General features: G+C 40.5%; 1 protein-coding gene across 2 annotated transcripts in view; it reads left to right on the forward strand.

Moving 5' to 3' along the window:
• Nucleotides 1–15,622, forward strand: part of RGS7 (regulator of G protein signaling 7) — a 572,390-nt gene that overhangs the window by 219,455 nt on the left and 337,313 nt on the right. The gene's annotated exons all lie outside the window — the stretch shown is intronic.

Consider the following 15,622-nt stretch of genomic DNA (forward strand, 5'->3'; position numbering starts at 1 on the left):
AATAGAACTGAACTCCATAGGGTTTTCTTGACTGTAATTTTTATGGAAGCAAATTGCCAGGCCCTTCTTCCATGGTGCTCTGGGTGGGTTTGAACCACCAACCTTTCAGTTAGTAGCCGAATGTCTAACCATTTGTACCACCCAGGGATGAGGGCACAGCACTCACCTCTTTCTATATCACTTCTGTCTTGAAAACTCTTTTTTAAAATGTTAGAAAAGTATATTTTTGATAAATTCTATAAAGTTATATTTAATTATCCCTTTCCACAGTGCTAATTGGCATGTAAATAGTAGCTGTCCTGTTAATATTTCTGGGTAGGAACATCAACAGAATTATTTAGTTGTTTAAGTAGTATATTTAATTTGCCTTCTTTCTTACCCAAGAGAACATACCAGCATGGAAGGAGAAAATGTAAAATATATCCAAGGCTAAATAATTCTAAAAGTGTTACCACCCTTTTATACAAAATTCCTTACCTAATCCTCTGAAAAGTTCCTCTTTTTGCTCATTATTCTGCATGTTGAAATAGATTTAAGTAACCAGTTTCTGAGAAATTGCTATACAGAATAATTTTTTGAAACATTTCATAGAGATGTAAATTCTATGTGTATGTATTCCATAATTTACTTTTTATTGATGTTGTGAAATATTTTCTGGACTTCTTTGTAATGTATCATTCTATATTCCCCTTTCAAATCTATTTTATACTTTCGTAGTCTCACTTTTGTTGTTTTCAGCTGGAATCTATTATTTAGGTTATAATTTTTAAGCTCAAATGGAGCAATTATAAAAAATGACCACATATTAGGCTATACAGCACGTCTCAACACATTTCAAACTACTGAATCAAAAAGAAATTAGAATTCTATTAAATAAGAAATACTGAAATGGCTAAAAATCTCCAGTAGGCGGTCATTTTAAAAACAATTTTCATTTCATTTTATCAATTCAAATAAAAATAAGTTGAGGGAAATATGTATATAGCATTAACTACAAATAGTTATACAGATGTGTATATCCAGTTGCCGTCAAGTCAACCCTGACTCGTGGTGACCCTCACGTGCAACACAGTAGAACTGTGCTCCATAGGGTTTTCAATGGCTGATTTTTCAGAAGTAGTAGACTTAAACCTCTGTGTAGACTAAACCTCTAACCTTTTGGTTAGCAGCCATGCACGTTAACTGTTTTCACCACTCAGGGATCCCGGTGTGTATATAGAAGTATGTATTTAGATGTGTAAATGTTTTTTAGAGATTGTTCTCTGCAGCTGATTTAACATTTATGTTGATTTTCCTTTATTACTTAACCTAATCTGATACTGGACTGTGCCACATAGTAGACACTTAGGAAATATTCCTGTAAAAAATAAGGAAGGAAACAAGAAAAATGAACAATAGAACGATAAGATATTTGACTTAGTCATATGCTTAGGACTCTGCAATGTTAGTTTCCATAGTTAAGCAATGCTGTCACCCAGACAAGAAATCAACTCAGGGTTGCTAAATAAAGAATGCACAATCTGAAAAGAAGAAATTATTATAGCTAACACTTCTGTAATGCTTACTGTGAACCAGGCCCTTTCCTAAGGTCTATAGTAGGCGTATGAGGAGTGGGGTAGAGAATGTAAGCTCATTACATTCTCATAATAATGCTGAAACCCTGCTTTGTAGATACCATTATTTACCATTCCTATCTTTCAGCATATGCTGATATTGAGGCACCAGAGTGTTGAGTAACCTTACCAAGGTCCCAAGTTAGAGAGTAGCTAGAGAGTGGTCTTCCTCCGGAGCCTGTTGTTTGAGCCCCCTTCTACACTGCCTCTCATAAGTACAAATGGGGGAGGAAGACAAAGCAAGATGGCGAAGAGAGTGGATGCTCCCATTTACTCCCCCTGCAAGTAACCCACTGAACAATGAATGAAAACAAGCACAGACTGAGATCTCAGAACTCCGGATGGCAGCTGAGGTGTTGGAGAGTCAGGGTGAGTCCAGAAACAGGAGAGAGTAGGAGTGGGGCTGGCACAGAATCTGGGAGAACCTAACCACTAACACTGGATGTACTCATTCCTTGCAGGAGGGAGCTAATCTCAGGAAGCTGTAGCACGATTTTTTACAGCAGCACAAATTGGCCGTGGGAGTTAGCAGGTCGTGCAGTTGGGGGGAATGGAGCGAGACTATGGTGCTGTGACAGAGTGCTGTTGAATCTCTCTGAGGCCTCAGATGGACAGGCACTAGGATTGGGAGAAACTGCGAGGGTAGCAGGGGCAGGGGAATACGTCAGACTAATGGGTGACACAGAGGGAAATGGCTGCCTTCCTGCCCACAGCAGGACACTGTGGGAGAGTCTGTTTGGGGGTGCCCATGAGGGAAAAACATAGAGAGCCTCCCAACTTCACCACAGGAAAGTCAAGCCCACTGCTTACATTAGCATCTGTGACTAGCTAAAGCTCCCTATCCCATGCATGCTTATTGAATTCCAGAGATCAAGCATTCAGAACTCCTGAATCGACACAGAAAAAAACCTAAGGATAAGAGTGCCCTCTACTAGTTCTCAGGAGAAGATACCAAGTCTACTGCCACTGGGTCAACTCTGACTCGTAGAGACCCTGTGGGGCAAAGTGAAGCTGCCCCATGGGGTTCCCAGGGTTGTGAGTCTTTGCAGAGACAGACTGCCCATCTTTCTACTGTGGAGCGCCTGTTGGGCACAGGCCCTGGCCTTTTGTTGGCAGCTAGGTGCTTGGCCACCTGCGCCACCAGAGCACCCAATCATAATTTTCTCACAAAACCGAAATACAAAATTTGAAGTTAAAAAAATAAAGATGACAAAATGGCTCAAGTTCAACAAAAAATAGTAAAACACAAACAATTACAAGAGAAGAAGGACTGATCAAAAGCACAATATGAAGAAGAGGAAATTTCTCTGATTGGAGGCCAGACTAATGCAAAGAATTGATCATTTTTAGACTGTGATGATAAATATGTTTAAAGACTGCAAAAAATACACAGAAAACAAACTAGCAGAGATCAGGAAACAAATGAAGGAGCAAAATGAGAGACTGAACAAGGAAATTGGAAAAAAAAAAAAAGAGAGAGAACAACCGGAACTGAAGAATAAAGCAAGAAAAACACTCAACAATAGAGTCCAACAGGCAGAAGATAAAATAAATGAGCTAGAGCACAAAATAACTAAAGTCTCAATAGAAATAAGAAAAGAGAAGAAAAGCAAACAAACCCATAAGGAAATTTGAGATTCTATTAATAAATCTAACATTAGAATTATTGGAATCTCAGAGCACCATGACAACAATAGAGGCATAGAAACAATTTAAGATACAATACTATCCCAATACAAATCCCAACAACATTCTTTACCAAAATGGAAAAACCAATGGCCAGCTTCATACTGAAACGAAAGAGACCCTGAATAGCCAAAGCAATTTTGAAGAAAAAGAACAAAGCAGGAGGCCTCACACTCCCAGATATCAAAATATACAATATAGCCAGCATAATCAAAACAGCCTGATATTGGTTCAGTGATAGACACATAGGCTAGTGGAACAGAATGGGGAATGCAGAATTAAACTCAGCCATCTGTGGGCAACTGATTTTTGACAAGGAGTCAAAGCCCATTCAGTGAGGCAGAAACAGTCTCTTTAATAAATGGTGCTGGCAAAATTGGATATCTACCTGTAAAAATATGAAACAGGAACCATACCTCACACAATACACAAAAAAATAAAATGGATCAAAGACCTAAATGTTAAACCTAAAACCACAAAATTTCTAGGAGAAAACATAGGGAGAAAACTATGAGACATAATCTTTTGTAAAAATAACATAACAAACATAATAACAGCATGAATAGAAGAAGACAAAACAGATAGATGGGACCTCATAAAAACTGAAAACTTATGCCCATCAAAAGACTTTGTTAAAGGAGTAAAATAGATAGCCTAAAGACGGGAAACAATGTTTGGAAATGACTTATCCAATAAGGGTCTAATCTCTAAAATCTATAGAAAACTGCAACAACTCAACAACAAAAACAACCCAGTCACAAAATGGGCAATGGACATGAACACTACCTTCACCAAAGAGGACATTCAAGCAACCAACAAACATGAAAATGTGTTCACAATCTTTAGGCATTAAACCGAAAAAGCCAAACCTGTTGCCATCGAGTTGATTGCAACTCATAGTGAACCTATAGGACAGAGTAGAACTGCCTCATAGGAGCAGCTGGTGGATTTGAACTGCCAACCTTTTGCTTAGCAGCCAAACCTTTAACCACTGTACCACTAGGGCCCCCGTTAGTCATTAGAGAGCTGCAAATCAAAACTACAATGAGATACCATCTTACTCTGGCTAAAATGGTACTGATTAAAAACAAACAAACAAACAAACAAACAAACAAGTAACAATGTATGTTGGTGAGGATGTGGAGAGATTAGAACCCTTATTCCTTGCAGGTAGGAGTGTAAAAATGGTACAGCTACTAGGGAAAATGGTATGGCACTTTCTCAAAAAACTGGAAATAGAACTACCCTATGTTCTGTATGTGCATCGTAACAAATTATGGATAACATTACGAAGAATGGGAATTCCAGAACACTTAACTGTGCTCATGAGGAGTCTGTACATAGACTGAGAGGCAGTTGTTCAAATAGAACAAGGGGATACCGAGCGGTTTAAAGTCAAGAGTGGTGTGCATCACGGTTGCGTACTTTCACTGTACTTATTCAACCTGGTGCTGAGCAAATAATTCTAGAAGCTGGACTATATGAAGATGAACAGGGCATCAGGATTGGTGGAAGGCTCATTAACAACCTTCGTTATGCAGATGGCACAACCTTACTTGCTGAAGGTGAAGAGGACTTGAAGCATTTACTGATGAAGATCAAAGACTGTAGCCTTCAATATGGATTGCACCTCAACATAAGGAAAACAAAATTCCTCGTAACTGGACCAATAAGCAACATCATGATAAACGGAGAAAAGATTGAAGTTGTCAAGGATTTCATTTTACTTGGAGCCACAATTAATGCCCATAGAAGCAGCAGTCAAGAAACCAAGAGATGTACTGCATTGGGCAAATTGACTGCGAAAGACCTTTTTCAAGTGTTAAAAAGCAAAGATGTCACTTTTGGGACTAAGGTGCGCCTAACCCAAGCCATGGTGTTTTCAGTTGCCTCATTATGCATGTGAAAGCTGGATAATGAATAAGAAAGACTGATGAAGACTCGACACGTTTGATTTATGGTGTTGGTGAAGAATTTTGAATATACCACGGACTGCCAAAAAAGGGAAGAAATCTGTCTTGGAAGAAGTACAACCAGAATGCTCCTTAAGAAGGAGGATTGCAAGACTTTGTTTGACGTACTTTTTACATGTTATCAGGAGGGACCAGTCCCTGTAGAAGGACATCATGCTTGATAAAGTAGAGGGTCAGCAAAAAGTGAAAGACCTTCAACGAGATGGATTACTCAAAAGCAAAGATGAGAAGATTAGGGGGCAAGGAAACTAGAGTACTAGAAATAGGACATAAAGAGAATGTTGAAACATTGTGATGAATGTAACCAATGTCACTGAAAATTTTGCAGAAATTGTCAAATGGGGACCAACTTGCTGTGTTAAACTTTCATCAAAAACTTAGTAAAATATTATTTTAAAAAGTACAAATGGGAAAACCCCAATTTTAGGCCTTTGGAGAGAATCCCTAGATGGCACAAACGGTTAAGTGCTCAACTACTAGTTGAAAAGTTTGCTATTGAAGCCCACCCAGAAGTGTCTGAGAAGACAGACCTGGCCATCTGCTTTCGACAGGCCGCAGCCCTGAAAACCCTCTGGAACTGTTCTACTCTCCACACATGGGGTCACCATGAGTTGGAATCAACTGGACAGTAATTAACAACAGCAAGCTACACTACCTCTCAATAAGTACAAGTGGGAAAACCTTAATTTTTAGCATTTTGGAGAGAAAAGCAGTAAAATTTGAAGTCTTTGTGAGTGAACATAGCCCTCTAACCATAGAATGGGGTCCCAGGACTCCAGGTCCCAGTCGTGGTTCTGCCTTATGTTCCCTGTGGCAACCTTGTGGATCATTAACCTTCTTACAACTCTTTTTGCTCCACCTGCAAATTGGAGATAAGGACATTTTTTCCTTACTTTAGAGGGAAGCTCTAAGGATTAGTAAGATAATGTCTGAAAGCACTTTAGGGTCCTAAGAGAGAATAAGATCTTTGTAGTAAAAGGGATTTAATGTATGCCCACCCTAATCCTTTATAAATTAGATGGAAAGTATAAGACTTCCCCTCAGCTCCTTCCAGGTCACTGTGAATAGGACTTTATCTACTCAGAGCCAAAATTATTTACATCCCTATTATTTTCTAAGCACCTATGATGTGTCTGGGAAACCCTGATGGTTTAGTGGTTAGGAACTGCAGCTACTAACCAAACCGTCAGCAGTTTGAATCTAGCAGGCACTCCTTGGAAGCTCTATGAAGCAGTTCCACTCTGTCCTAATAGGGTCGCTATGAGTCAGAGTCAACTCGAAGGCAAAGTTTTTGGTTTTGGTTTTATGTGTCTGGGGCCCTGGTGGTGCAATGGTTAAGAGCTATGGCTGCTAACCAAAAGGTTGGCAGTTTGAATCTACCAGCGACTCCTTGGAAACCTATGGGACAGTTCTACTCTGTCCTGCAGGGTCGACTTGTATGTTTGGTTTTGGCTTATGATATGTGTAAATAATTATAGCTTGGAAAACGGATTGTTTTATTCTTTTAACAGCCAGCATGAGAATGATTCTTAAATCCAGATCCGGTTTTGTTGTGGGAAAATTCCTGATGAACTTAGTTGGGATAGAAACTGAAACCTGGGTGTGGGGAGGTTGTTCTGCAGGAGCCCAGAGGGAGACTCTTTAGTTTTTCCACAGAGGAAGGGGAAGGATGAGATCTGTGTGTATGTGTGTGTGTGTGTCTGAGGTATCTGGATGACTGCAGAAAGGAGGGTCAGAGACCTAGAGAAATTAGGAGACTGTGTAGTGGAGTGTAAACCTCTCCTTACTGTCCTCTCAAGTATTAAGTTAATTCTAGAAAACCTCATAAATGCTTGGTGGTGGTTGTTAGTTGCCATCATGTCAATTCCGACTCATGGCGACCCTGTGTGCGCAGAGAATTGCTCCATAGGGTTTTCAAGGCTGTGACCTTTTAGGAGCAGAGCATCAGGCCTGTCTTCTCAGTGGTGGGTGGGTTTGAACTGCCATCCTTTCATCTAGAAGTGGAACGCTTAAACTTTTGTGCAACCAGGTAGTCAATAAAAATGCTTGGAGTGCATAGCATTCTTTTGGGGACAAGTGTAAGAGCTGAGTTTGGACTTGCTGTGACACAGGCAAGCATAGTCAGGCATTCAGGGGTAGAATTCACACCTTCCATGTGGGAGACCTGGGTTCGATTCCCGGCCAGCACACCACATGCTCAGCCACCACCAGTCTATCAGTGGGAGCTTGCACATTGCTATGATGCTGAACAGATTTCAGCAGGCCTCCGTACTAAAACAGATTAGGAAGAAAGGCCTGATGATCTACTTCCAAAAATCAGCCAGTGGATCACAGTGGTTCAGTCTCATCCTGCATGGGTCCCCATGAGCCAGGGGCTGACTTGCTGGCAGCTAACAACAACAACATGGGAAAGTATGAATCTGTTTTGGCATTTAGAGTTTACTCTGTAAGCATTAGGGAGCCAAAAGAGGCTTAGAAGCAGGAAGGTGAGGTACGTTTCCATGCCTTTGATTGGTTGTTTTTAGGGAGCTATGCTTGCCAGGGTGAGGGAACGATGAATGGAGAGGAGGGTGGTTTCATTCCAGGGCCCAGCTATAATTGTCTAAACTAAGTCAATGGTTTTTTGGGCAAAAAAGAGCAACTGATTTTGAGAGGCAATGATGAGGTGGAATAGATAGAAGTTGGAAGCGGGTTGGCAGAGGGGAGGTGATAAGGAAGAGGGAGTTGTTGAACAGACCTGATTTAAGGTCCCAGGGCTGAGGGTAAGGAAATGGAGGTTGCAACAGGACGGCACATGGGTAAGTCATCATAGACTCCTGATTTATGCCACACTTTTTCAAATTTCCACTACGGTTTATGAGCCCAGGAACCTTTGTGACTGCACAAAAACAACAACTTTTCTTTATTAATTTATTCAACAGTCGTTTGTTAGCAAGACCTTCAATGAGACAGATTGATGCAGTGGCTGGAACAGTGAGCTCAGCCATAGCAATGATTGTGAAGATGGCACAGGACCAGGCAGTGTTTTGTTGTTTTGTGCATGGGGTCCCTCTGAGTCGGAATCAACTCAACAGCACATAACACCACCACCAATGTGTAGTTAAGCACTCGACTTCTAACGAAAAGGTCAGTGGTTCGAACCCAATAGCTGCCCTGTGGGAGAAAGATGTGGCAGTCTGCTTTTGTAAAGATTACAGCCTCGGAAACGCTGTAGGGCAGTTGTACTCTGTCCTATGAGTCACTGTGAGTTGGAATTGACAGCAGCGGGTTTGGTTTTGACAGTGTGTAGTAATGTCCCTGAGTAGCGCAAACAGTTAATGTGCTCAGCTGCTAACGAAAAGGTTGGTGATTTGAGTCCACCCAGAGGCACCTTGGAAGAAAGACCTAGTGATCTACTTCCTGGTAATCAACCACTAAAAACCGTATGGAGCACAGTTCTACCCTGACACACATGGAGTGTCCATGACCGGGTTAGACTTGACAGCAACTGATTTGGTTTTTGGCTTAATGTGTAGTAGACATTAGGCATTTGGATGATGAAGAACAATAAGGATGCTAAGTAGATGATACCAGTACTAACTAACAATAGCATATTCATCTAATTTTTCACTATTCAGGGCTTCAACCAGCCAACAGAATGAATAAAATGCCAGGTGGTTGAATTACTTTAGTGTGAATTCGCTGAACATTTTCATTGAATGGTAGCACTGTATTTGCATAACACAACTCATCAAAGACAATCCTAAAGGGATTTCAGAACAGAACTTTAATAATTTCCCTTAGGAAATAGCAGTAACAACACAGGGGAATCAGCATTTAATCGTCTTTTCTAAGCCTCAGAGTTACAAGTTGGTCATAACTAAGAACGTAGAGTAGTGTGGACCCTCTAAGCTTCCATACCAACTTCTTGTCACTCCTTATGGATGACTACACCATTTAGAAGTTGTATTCTCAGAGAAATTTTCAAATGACAGTTTTACTGTTGCTGCTGCTTCAGAAATTTTTTTTTTGTTCTTTTTTTCTTCTTGTTCTTTCGTTACCCTGACTTCGACTCAAACTTCGGGGTCCATTCAAATGTGTTCTGCTGAGCATTTCAATGCCCGTGAAATTCCCCTTCAAAATAAGGCTCTGTAGCAACACTTTTTTATAAGCTTTGAACGCCACAGCCCCCTCTTGGAAATTTTTGTGCAAATCAGAAAAAGAACACGCCTGGAAACTGTATTATGAAGGCATCTGTTCAAAACATTTTTCCACTCAATGTTTCACAAACTTGTTTGGCTACAGGATCCCTTTTCCTGATATCATCTATTAACTGCCCCAAGTGCTAGTGTTCCACACTTTGGGTATCCTTCAGACTCAGGAGAAACACCCGGAACTGGGCAAGGGTACTTAGTGGAAGAAGGAATGCCATCCACAGTGAAGTTGTATTGAAAGAAAAGTGTTCATGGAAGGTTAACATAATTACACCTGGAATCAAAGCCTTCTATTGTGATCTGAGGAGATGCGTAGTGTCCTTGCCTCAAGTCTTTCCCCATAGTCCAAACAGGGGTGTGAACCAGCTAACTTCCTCTACCTCAAACATGGCTTATTTATGTACTTCTACTCTGAACTTTCCATGCACTATTTCCTGAACTGTGGACACCACACCCCTCACCTGCTGCCACTGTCTCAGGAAGACCCCTTTCTCATTCAGTTGACTCTTCATATTTGTCTAGGCCCAGGCATTTCTATGTCTGAGACCAGATAAAGGGATGAGCAGGAGGCATGCAGAGCCTCAGGGAGCCTCTGGCCCACTCAGTAACTCAGCACGTGTAATCTGGACATTTTTTTTTATGTGCTAGGCAGAAAGTTTTCTGTATAAGACACAGATTCTGCTGTTAACAAGTTCACAGCCTAATGGAGGAGAGTAGATAAGTAGACTAGAATTATATCATGTGATAAATACTATGATGGAAATAAGCAGAGAGCAAAGGATGTGAGAGAAGTCTCCTGACAGCCACTGACACTTTAACAAAATCTTGGATCAGCAGTTTCACCGGGTAGGCAGGCCCATGAGAAGACTCAAAGGCATGAGGATGGCCCACATGGGGAAATGCAAGCGGTGTGTGTGATTGAAAACTTCAGTGTGGGAAGGCAAGGAGGGATGGGGGGTCCCTTATACTATGCCAAGGACTTTGAACTTGATCTTCAAGGCAAAGGAGAAACACCTAAGCATTTTTAACAAAGAACAACCAAACCAAACCCAGTGCTGTTGAGTTGATTCTGACTCATAGTGACCCTGTAGGCCAGAGTAGAACTGCTCCATAGGGTTTCCAAGGAGCTGCTGGTATATTAGAACTGCCGACCTTTTGGTTAGCAGCCAAGAGTGCTTTAACCACTGCACCACCAGGACTCCCTATGGATTTTTTCTGTGTGAACCTGGATTTTCCTGAATCGTAACGACATAACGCAACAGATTGAATGTAGTAGTATATAGGAGAATCCAGCTGTCTTTTTGTAAACCAAGTATTAAAGACATTTGCAAAAATGGAGAACAATGCCACTCTTCCTACCAGATTATTTTTTAAAAAATATAGTTACTTTTTGTAAAAAATTATGTTGGCATTTAATGATTTATATGTAATTTTAATAAGTTAAAATATAAATTTTAAATTTCTCAGCTTTAATTTCAAAAATGGCAAATATTAATAGATAAAAACCTACTTGATCAATAACTCTTTTTAAAAGGGCCCTGTGGCCAAAATGTTTGAGAACTACTGGGTTAGACAACTCTTTGTAGATGACAAGAGGTTTGGCTTTGAATAAAATGAGATAATATGGTTGCCAGAGGAGAATATGGAGTTTGGTTGTTGTTTGTTTAAACTCTTGGATTGAGTGGATCTTAAGGATGGAAACTACTTGGATCCATTTATTTCCTCATGGAATGCACCCGATAGAGTAGTGTTTTGCATACTACGAGTTGGATTGTGTTCCATTAGTCGGCTGTAGAAACAATTGAGAAGTTGGTAACAAGGATTTTTATTTTAATGTAATAGATTAGAACGGAAAATACCAGAGTTCATTACCCATAGTAAGGATAAGTTTTGTTTTGTAAAATTTTTGTGTCGATTAAATTTATGTATGTAGGACTATGCAGGCATGTACTGGGTCACAACAAAAGGTGATGTTACTTACTGTGTGTTGCTGTCAAAAGTTTGAAAGCCTTTGTTGGTGAGAAGCATAGGTCACTCTGACACGTGGTCCTGATTACCTGTTAGCCCAGCTTCTGTCTGTTTTCTGATGTTGTGCTGTCTTGGTTCTCTGCAGCCCTGGCCTCTTGCTCCCAATGCCTCCCTTGGTCTTCATATTTATTCCCCGAAATGGAAACAAACAAAAAAATCAATGTACAAAATCAGTCACACAGAGAAAAAGGTCAGACTCAGCAACAGCAGAAACCAGTTTAAAACTTTTGAAAAACATACCACACAGAAGGGAAATAACCAAATCATCATACAGGTATTTATTCTTAGTGTACGCATCTCGAGTAGATAAATATTCCTCAGGGGCGTGGTTATGCTCTTGTCCTTTTGAAGTGCTTTTGCCTTATCTTCAGTTTATAATTTTTTTTAATGAGGTATATAGCTAGGGTATCACTTTTGAGACTCTGCAGGTTGGATGAAGCTAGGCTTAACACCACTCAGACATAAGGTAGCGGTGCTGTGGGGTCATCCACTTGGTCGTTCCTGGTAAATGGTATTAAAATCATCCCAGAGATCTCTGGGCCTCCATTTCACACACACACACAAAATTATTAAAATAAATAATTTCAGTAATCTGCCTTGATATCTCATCATTAACAATGTGTATTTTTAGCCCTTTTGCCTCCGCTAAGCAAAGCCCTCCTGTTTTATCTTTGGGGAAGTGGAGCATGGCTTTTGCCTGTGGTTCCAACAATAGCACTCTGTGCACTGACAGGTCCTGTCCAGGAGAGCCCTTCTCAACCCAGCTTTCCTGAGAGTATTAAGCCCCACGGCCCTAAGGCATTTGTTGTCTGCCACAAATTAGCTTTTCTCCCATGCATCTGGGATGCCGCTAGTCCTGTATCAACCTTGAGGGAACTGAGAAAATAATCACTCAGATCACTTTCTGAAGGGCTTAATTCTCCTATAGAATCTCTGCTGAGGAAGGAGGCTGGACAGGGCATGACTTGCATTTTTAAAAAAGAAGAGTTCAACCAAGGTGAACCCGTGAAGTTGACGGACAAGTCTCTTTTCTGTAGTCCTTGGAAAGCACCTCACATGCCTGTCTCCTGGACACTGGCGTGAATGCGCAGACTCTAGGTCTTCAACCAGGCAGGTGGGGAAATAGCTTCTTGGAACTTTTGGTTTGGGAAACAGTGCACCACAGGATAAACCAGCTGCCTCTTGCCAGGCAGACATCTTGTCTACCTAACTCAGAAAGTTTGCCACGTTTCCTACCTTGGTCAATGCTGCGTGAAAACTTGCCTATTATGTTTCTGTACTCAATGCTCTTCCTCTCTGGTCTTCGCCCTCTACTGTGTCTGCATCTGAAGTCTCCCTGATTGTGATTGGACTCAGGAGACATTACCTTACATTTTTTAGCTCCAACCAGGCAAAGGTGACAGTAAGAACAACAACAAAAAAGCGACTCTGAGCTCAAAAAAGACCAGACTCTTGTTATCCTAACTGCTGGTTACTTTACTAATCAATGCTTTCTCTTCTGAAATCAGTATTTGATTCCACTGAAGAAGACCCTGAGACATATGTTCCATGAGGTTAGGGTGATATTTATAATAATACTTTATAGTTTTATAAAACTTTCATATACATACATCTCATTTGATCCTAATGGAATATGAAAAGTAACATTATCTCCTCTTAATGGACAGAAACACAGTCTTAAAAAGGATGACTTCCCCAGGATCACTTAATAATATCCCCCTTCTAGTTGCCGTTGAGTCGATTTTGACTCATGGTGACCCCATGTGTGTGAGAGTACAACTGTGCTTCATAGAGTTTTCAATGGCCGATTTTTCAAAAGCAGATCACCAGGCCTTTCTTTCGAGTCACCTCTGGGTGGACTCAAGCCACCACCTTTTGGTTAGCAGCCAAACCGGTTAACTGTCCACACCACTCAGGAACTCCAATATGCCCCTTAGCTGGCTCTTAAACTTAGCCGCATTTCATTATTTCACATTTGGACTGGACTTTGTAGAATTCTCTGTTGTCTCTAGACACTGGAGTTTTTTACTGTCTTTTTGCTCCCTCTTTTCTGTTCCACTGATCCTGATATTGTCCCCACATTATACCAAAGGTGATGTTATAAACATGTTATTATTATGAGAGCCATTATCAGAAGAACTTTTAGATTGTGCTCTAAGAACCCCTGTCAGAATCAGTAGAAACAATAAATACATGATATTTCACTGAGTGATGAAGCATGACATTTACATTCTTGTGTTTGTTTTTATTAAGTTGATTTCTATACTGCTATCCATCTTATTCTCTAGCCAAAAATATGACTTAGGTAGGCTTGATTGTATAAGAGCTTTTTCATTAGGCAAAGAAGAAGAAAGGAGGGAGTAAAATTCAGATTTACATTGTCTGTCTCAATACTTAAGCATGAATGTTCTACTTCATATGGTAAATTAATGTCATTTCCGGTCACAAATATGGGTATTCATGAATACGTAGGTGGGTGAACTTGAGTGTCTTTTATAGTCTGCTGGTAACTCTCTGTCTTAGTCATCTAGTGCTGCAATAACAGAAAAACTACCAGTGAATGACTTTAACAAATTCATTCTCTCACAGTCAGTAGTCCAGAAGCCCGAATTCAGGGCACCAGCTCCAGGGGAAGGCTTTCTCTCTCTGTCAGCTCTGGAGGAAGGTCCTTGTCGTCAGTCTTCCCCTGGTCTAGGAGCTTCTCAGCACAGGGACCTTGAGTCCAAAGGATGTGTGATCCCCTCCTGGTTTTGCATTTTTGGTAGTAGGAGGTCCTTCTGTCTCTCTGCTCTGCTTTTCTCTTTTATACCTCGAAAGAGATTGACTCAAGATACAACCTAATCTTGTAGATTGAGTCCTGCCTCATTAATGTAACTGCTTTCTAATCTTGTTTTATTAACATCAGAGGAAGGATTTACAGCACATGGGATGATCACATCAGATGACAAAATGGTGGAAAATCACACAATACTGGGAATCATGGCCTAGCCAAGTTGACACACATTTTTGGGGGACACAATTCAATCCATCACACTCTATATAGTAGAAACTAGTATAAGGTAAATGATTTATATATTTAAACGTAACAGATAAAAGAATATTTCTTTTGCCTCTTGATTTAAATCCCATCTTTTCTTTGTAATCATTTATATCTCTGTCATAATTTATTCAAATGGTTCTGAAGTCATTTAAATTGTTGGTAATTAAGCTGAGTAATGATGATTCTAATGCCTCTAAAAATTTTGACACAAATATTTATTTTCCTGAGAGTATTCAAAAATATCTCATAAGTGACATCAACCCTTTTTCAGTGGTAGATATGAGTGTTCTTAAACTATGATAAAAAATAAAAAGAAAAAAAACAATGATCTCTGAAAGCATAGGTACCCAGGAAACAATGCTGAACCTCTTCCTGAGGGAGCAGTCTGAAGACAGGTGAAAAATTATTACCTTAAAAGGAAAGAACGAGGGGCAAAATTACTGAAAGGTGGTAGAAGCACCATTTGTTTAAAAAAGTTCCCAGGAACGAAACTTCCATCTTTGTGGGGTGTTTGTAGAATCATGAAGTGTTCTGAGCCTTCAGCGAATGTGGCGTTCTCTGAATCACAAAACACTGCAGTGACAGGGCTTTCTTTCTGCAGTGGTTAAGTCTGTTGTCCTTAGTCAGTTTATGTAGCTGCCAAAGAGAGGTGCTTTTAGCCCTCTGTACAGTCCCTTCTTCTCTGATTCTCAATGTGGAGGGGGATGGAGGTGAGCATACATATTACTGTTCTGCCCATTGTCATGGAGAGGTGTGAGGTGTTGAAGGTAGGGAGAGAGTTTATTTCATACGTGTCTGGAAATGGGTTTGTGGTGCCCAGTTTCCAGCAATCAAACTGATTTTCTTTATAAATGGCCGGGCCGAGCAGACAGTGTAGAAGGGGGTGATTGATGCAGACCTTTGAGAAAGGACAGGCTTGCTTTTCATGGAAAGGAAGGTGAGGCCGGCGGGATCATGGATTTATGAATACTTTAAATATGATTAACAAGGTGCCTGTCTCTAAATTGTGAAACCCTGTCATGGCAGGGCTTCTTTTAAACTTGCGTGGTTAGGCAAGTTTTAAAATAAATAATAGGAAATATGACTTCA

This window comes from Elephas maximus, chromosome 24 (genome assembly GCF_024166365.1).
Source record: "Elephas maximus indicus isolate mEleMax1 chromosome 24, mEleMax1 primary haplotype, whole genome shotgun sequence".
In the NCBI taxonomy this organism is placed as follows: domain Eukaryota; kingdom Metazoa; phylum Chordata; class Mammalia; order Proboscidea; family Elephantidae; genus Elephas; species Elephas maximus.